The sequence below is a fragment of the Triticum dicoccoides genome, chromosome 3B, assembly GCF_002162155.2.
Source record: "Triticum dicoccoides isolate Atlit2015 ecotype Zavitan chromosome 3B, WEW_v2.0, whole genome shotgun sequence".
Classification (NCBI taxonomy): Eukaryota; Viridiplantae; Streptophyta; class Magnoliopsida; order Poales; family Poaceae; genus Triticum; species Triticum dicoccoides.
In genome coordinates this window covers 507,193,825-507,200,227 of record NC_041385.1, presented here as the reverse complement: position 1 = coordinate 507,200,227, position 6,403 = coordinate 507,193,825, and positions in this window count along the sequence as shown.

Here is a 6,403-nt window from a genome sequence, read left to right as displayed (position 1 = left end):
CACTTTCACAAGTGTGGCACCCCGAACTTATAGCACTATATGCATCGGCTCCGAATCATGTCTTGGGTTAATAGTTGGGTTTGCCCAGCTCCCATGTTTTGGTACCTTACGTTCCGTTATATCAGCTAAGGTAGCACTGGGAGAACCACTGCGATTGCGCCCTAGTTGAGCTGGGTTAACGCCTCAGTGGAGAAAGCTAAAATTGACCGTCATGATCAGGCGAGAGCCGGTCGCTGTTCGAGAGGTTTTTTGCGAGTCCTTAAAGACTTATGCCGCTTCGAGCGAGGAGCCGGATACTGTCCGACCAAGGCGTGGATAGCGCCCCAAATTTGGCCTTCCGAAGACTAGGGGCTTCGCCGAAATTTAAAATTATAGAATTCTATGGCTAAGTGAGAGTGTTCAAGCATTATAAGTCCGGTTGCCTTGTTCGCTGTGTCGAGCGCCTCCCTAGATGGACCAAAAATGGGAACAAGAGCGCTCGAGTTTATCCCGAACACCCCAACACTCGTGGCATGGGGGCTGAAGCCGACGACTTGCCATCTCTCAGATTTGATAAATAGCCGCACAGAAGGTAATATTTTAAATTAACAAGCGTTGCTTAGCGCATATGAACCAAGTTTTCAGCGCACGGGATAACAAAATGCGAGTCTACTCAAATATTACATCTTTGGAGCACTCACCCGCAATAGTGCGGGCGCCCTTCAGCACACTCTTATAATACATCTCGGGCGTGCGATGCTCCTTGCCCTCTGGTGGGGGGTCCATCACAAGCTTCTGGGCATCCATCTTGCCCCAGTGCACCTTTGCGCGGGCAAGGGCCCGACGGGCACCCTCAATACAGGCGGAGTGCTTGATAACTTCAACCCATGGGCACGCATCCACCAGCCACCGCATTAGGCCGAAGTAGCTCCCAGGCATGGCCTCCTTTGGCCACAGCCGAACTATGAGGCCCTTCATGGCCTGTTCGGCCGCCTTGTGGAGCTCCACCAACTGCTTCAGCTGGTCGCTAAGGGGCACCGGATGTCCGGCCTCAGCATACTGAGACCAGAAGACCTTCTCCGTCGAGCTCCCCTCCTCGGCCCGGTAAAATGCGGCAGCATCAGCCACGCTGCGAGGAAGATCTGCGAACGCTCCTGGAGAGCTCCAAATTCGGGTAAGCAACAGTTAATTAACACTCACATGCTTACTTTGCATGAAAAATGCCTTACCCGCTGCTATTTTCTTCACCGCCTCAATCTCCTGGAGGGCCTTGTAGGCTTCGGCCTTAGTGGTTTTGGCATTCTCAAGAGCCGTTGCAAGCTCAGACTCTCGAGTCTTCGAGTCACGCTCCAAGCTCTCCTGTTTTTTCACGAGATCCTGGAGCTCTTGCTGTACCTCCGCCACCCGCGCCTCCTATTTCTCTCGCTCGGTGCGCTCCGTGGCCGCATTGCGTTCGGCCGCGGCCACCGCCTCCTTCAGGGTCGCCACATCGTTAGTGGCCCCTGCAATACCCAAGTTATCCTTGTCATTTTTCTTGCAACCAAATCCTTTTCTGTAAGGTACAATTTTCATAAGGTATTACTCACCTTATTTTTCCTCGAGATGCTTCTTGGCACGGGCGAGCTCGTTCTCGGACCGCTCGAGGTTTTCCTTCAAAGTATTGACCTCCGCAGTCAGTGCGGCGGAGGTCAGCAGCACAGCCTGCAAACCCATATTGACATATTTTCATGACTCCTGCGTTTATCTTTCTAAAGATCCTCAGTCCGGCTTTTCTTTCCGAACACCGAACTGAGCATCAGGGGCTACTGTCTATGCGGTACCATTTTACATATATTGAAATTCTTACCTCAAAGCCTGTTAGAAGGCTGCTGCAGGCTTCGGTCAGCCCGCTCTTGGCAAGCTGAACCTTCTGAATCACCGCACTCATAACAGTGCGGTGTTGCTCTTCCATGGAGGTGCCGTTGAGCGCCTCCAGCAAATTATCCGGCACCTCCAGTTGGACGGAGGCAGCCGGCGTCGCGGTCTTGCCCTTCTTACCAAGGGGTCGCCCACCGGACTCCGGAGCCACTGTGGGTTCCGGGGCTGAGTCCGGTGCAATGTCCGGGGGGTTGTCCTGCGACACCTCCGGGGCCCTCTCCTCCTGGTGGGTCCCTTCCTGGGATCCCACCTCGGCATCGTCCGCATCACGGGGGGTGGAGGCAGTCGAAAGAGAATCCATATCCGACGCCCCTAAGGACCCACTCGACGAAGTGGGGAAATCATCCTTAGGCGGACTGCAGGGTTGTATGCGGCATTAGAAAGACATAATGTGGCAGAAAATGAAAACCTTGAAGTTATTCGCGAGTCCGGATACTTACGATCTTGCCAGGGGCTTGGCCCTTGGAGGCCAGTCATCGTCACTGGCGTTGGCGGAGTGGTCTGGGGGAAGAGTTTTTCCTTTCTTGGACCCTTCGGCCTCCCTTGTTGGGGAGGCCTTCCTTTTCTTCCCTCCCCCCGCTGGGGGAGAGGCTTTCTTCTCCTCCTCGCCTTGGTGGGAGGAGTCGGCCTCGGATTCATCATCCGATAGCACCTGAAAACGGGAACTCTTTCGAGTCCCCGTGGCCTTCTTCTTGGCCTTCTTCTCCAGCACCACGTGGGGTGCCGGAGCCAGCAGCCCCGTTAGGCGGGCGTCTGCTGGGTCCTCTGGCAAGGGGGCCGGACAGATAGTCCGTTCGGCCTTCGCTAGCCAGTCCTGTCAAAGGTAAAGGGAGTTTAGATCCCGCATAGAGTCAAACTATGGAAAACAAGTGGCAAAATCACTTACCTCATCAGCCGGACGCTGCGAGCGGAATCCGCGATCTTCGGTAGCGGATGCGGGAGCTTCGGCGCCCTTGAACAACACCTTCCAGACATCTTCGTATGTAGTGTCGAACAGCCTGCTCAGGGTCTGGTGCTGCGCCGGATCGAACTCCCACATGTTGAAACCCCGTCGTTGGCACGGGAGAATCCGGCGGATGAGCATGACCTGGACTACGTTGACAAGCTTGAGCTTCTTGTCCACTAGCTTCTGGATACAGGCTTGGAGTCCGGTCAGCTCCTCCGAATTCCCCCAGATCAGGCCACTCTCTTTCTAGGAGGTGAGCCGTGTAGGGATGCCGGATCTGAATTCGAGGGCCCCTGCCCAATCGGCGTCACGCGGCTCGATGATGTAGAACCACCCCGATTGCCACCCCTTGATGGTTTCCACGAAAGTGCCTTCCAGCCACGTAACGTGGGACATCCTGCCCACCATTGCGCCTCCGCACTCCGCTTGGCTGCCCTTCACAACCTTTGGCTTGACTCTGAAGGTCTTGAGCCACAAGCCGAAGTGGGGCTGGATGCAGAGGAAGGCCTCGCACATGACGATAAACGCCGAGATGTTGAGGATGAAATTCGGGGCCAAATCATGGAAATCCAGACCATAGTAGAACATGAGCCCCGGACGAAGGGATGAAGTGGGAAGCCCAGTCCGCGGAGGAAATGGGGAAGAAACACTACCCTCTCATGGGGCCTCGGGGTGGGGATGAGCTCTCCCTCGTCGGGGAGCCGATGCACGATGTCGCTGGAATAGTATCCGGCGTCGCGCAGCTTCTGGATCTGCCCCTCCGTGACGGAGGAGGCCATCCACTTGCCTCCCGCTCCGGACATAGTTGGAGAAGGTTGAGGTGAGAAGTGTGGACTTGGGCGCTGGAGCTCGAGTTCGCAGAGATGGATAAGCCAAGGAGGAAGAAGGCGTAGGTAAAAGGGTTGGATCTTTATCCCCTTATATGGGCGGACAAAAACACGCGCACCCATCGGCTTGGAAAAACTCGCTTATCTCCCAAGCGTCACAATCAATGGCGCGGTTGGGGTACCCACGTCCGTATTGATGGGAATCCCGGAATAAGGGGAACACGATCTCTTCTTCGACAAGACGTGCCAAGGAAACCGCCTTGCTAAACGCGCTGAGGTGGAACAATAAAAACAATTCGAGTAAAGGCTTGGAAGTGGTGTGATGTCACGCCACAGAATACGTCAGCAGATTGATCTTGTGTAATATTTTCTCTATGATGGTATGTGGAAATTATTTTGCAGAGCCGGACACTATCCTGGTGTTCACAATCTTCTACGAATTATTCGGAGGGAGAACCCGCCTTGCAATGCCGAAGACAACATGCGCGCCAGACTCGTCGTCATTGAAGCTTGGTTCAGGGGCTACTGAGGGAGTTTCGGACTAGGGGGTGTCCGGATAGCCGAACTATCATCATCGGCCGGACTCCAAGACTATGAAGATACAAGATTGAAGACTTCGTCCCGTGTCCGGATGGGACTTTCCTTGGCGTGGAAGGCAAGCTTGGCGATATGGATATGTAGATCTCCTACCATTGTAACCGACTCTGTGTAACCCTAGCCCTCTCCGGTGTCTATATAAACCGGATGGCTTTAGTCCATAGGACGAACAACAATCATACCATTGGCTAGCTTCTAGGGTTTAGCCTCCTTGATCTCGTGGTAGATCTACTCTTGTAACCCACATCATCAATATTAATCAAGCAGGACGTAGGGTTTTACCTCCATTAAGAGGGCCCGAACCTGGGTAAAAACATCGTGTCCCTCGTCTCCTGTTACCATCCGCCTAGACGCACAGATCGGGACCCCCTACCCGAGATCTGCCGGTTTTGACACCGACAGCAGCCGTGTAGGTCAGCACATGAAATATAATGGCAGAGTTACACTATAGAGAAAATGAATGCAAGAAACTATATGTACATGCATATTTGCCTGGTGGAGGCTCTAAGTTTAGTTTTCGCATAAAGCAATTTTTTCCCTACAACAAAGGAATAAATTTTATTTACTGCAAAGTTTAATACCAATGATTGAGAAGGTTCCTCCAACTCAAATCCGAATATTAACCAAGTATCATCATTAAACCCAATACATTAATTAAATAGAGTGATGAGATCAACATAAATATCCACTTCTAGATACTCAAATTGTCCATAACCAGGGACACGGCTAACCATGATTAGTTTATACACTCTGAGAGGTTGCACACTTTTCCCCACAAGACTCGACCGCATCCATGATCGGAAGATCGAGACATAGTCTTTGTGAAGCATTAACTCTCTACTCTGGGTAGACCGGTACACCTACTTTTCCCTACATCTGTTAGTCCACATCTTCAAGAGCTCACACAACTTACTCAACTATGCCAGGGCCCGTAATGGCTTGTGGCTGCACACGGAAGTTTCTAGGCATGAAATATCATATGATCCCTTTGAGACTGGGTGGCGAACCGAGGGAAAATCACACGGGTACTCCGGGATTCCCATGGGCAAGCACTGGTTTCTCAAGGTGCCCCAACAAATCCATCCAGATGTGTATTAAAGTTGCCACCTTAATGTTGTCCAAAATTAGTATCTCTCACAACTTCCATGAATAGTCACAAACCAATCCCCATCTATGAGCATGGCTAAGCAATATATGAGCATAACGTATATTCCCTGGGTGATCAAAGGTGATAGGTTCATACCTCAAGTACTACAACCAAACCACATGTTCCCAATCCTACTCATGCAAATCTTTGAGGGGCAAAACTAATGCATAGTAAAAACCGGGTATTGAAAAGTATGATCAAAGTGTAACTTGTCTTGCTGATGATCCGAAAACTCTAGAGATTCGTAGTAACAAGCTTTGCACTCTGGAAAATCTAGCATCAACAAACAATAGCATACATAAGCACTCAAACAGACGATGCAAAGAGGAAACGAAGAAAAAGATCCAAAAAACTCGAAAACAAGCAAATAACTAAACTTAATAGAAAACAAATTTTAACAACATTATATTTAGGTGTATTAGATCTTAATACTAGGTACATGTGATTAGCTACGATTTGCAAAAAGAATCAATTCAAACGGAGCTACGAAACTCAAGATACGAACAAAACAAGATCAAATTCAAATCTGAATTAAACTCAAATTTTAAATTATCAAAATAATGTTCAAGTTGGTTTAGTTGATAGATGAGACTGCTCTGAAGATTTTGGTGTTGGTTTTGTCGAATTTGGACAAACGAGCAAAAACTTACGAGGGTTTAAAGATCAGGGGCTAATCCGGGAAGAAAATATTCGCGGATGGGTCCCTGTATGAAAACTAAAAATAAAAAAGAAAAATAAACCGAACGAACATTCGCTACAGAACCTAATCTGATGAATCTGTTTGTTACAGAAACTAAGCAAACAAACCTTTGCTAAATAACCAAACTAAATAAATAAACCGGATCTAAAAAACAAAAAAAAAACCCGGATCGGACCGGGGCGGTTTATACCTGTTCACGGTAGTTCGGGCGGTGGCGGCCGCTTCGGGTGGGCGGCGCGGCTTCGGGTGGGGCGGCGTGGTGGTGGCGGGGCTCCTGCGGCGGTGGTGCG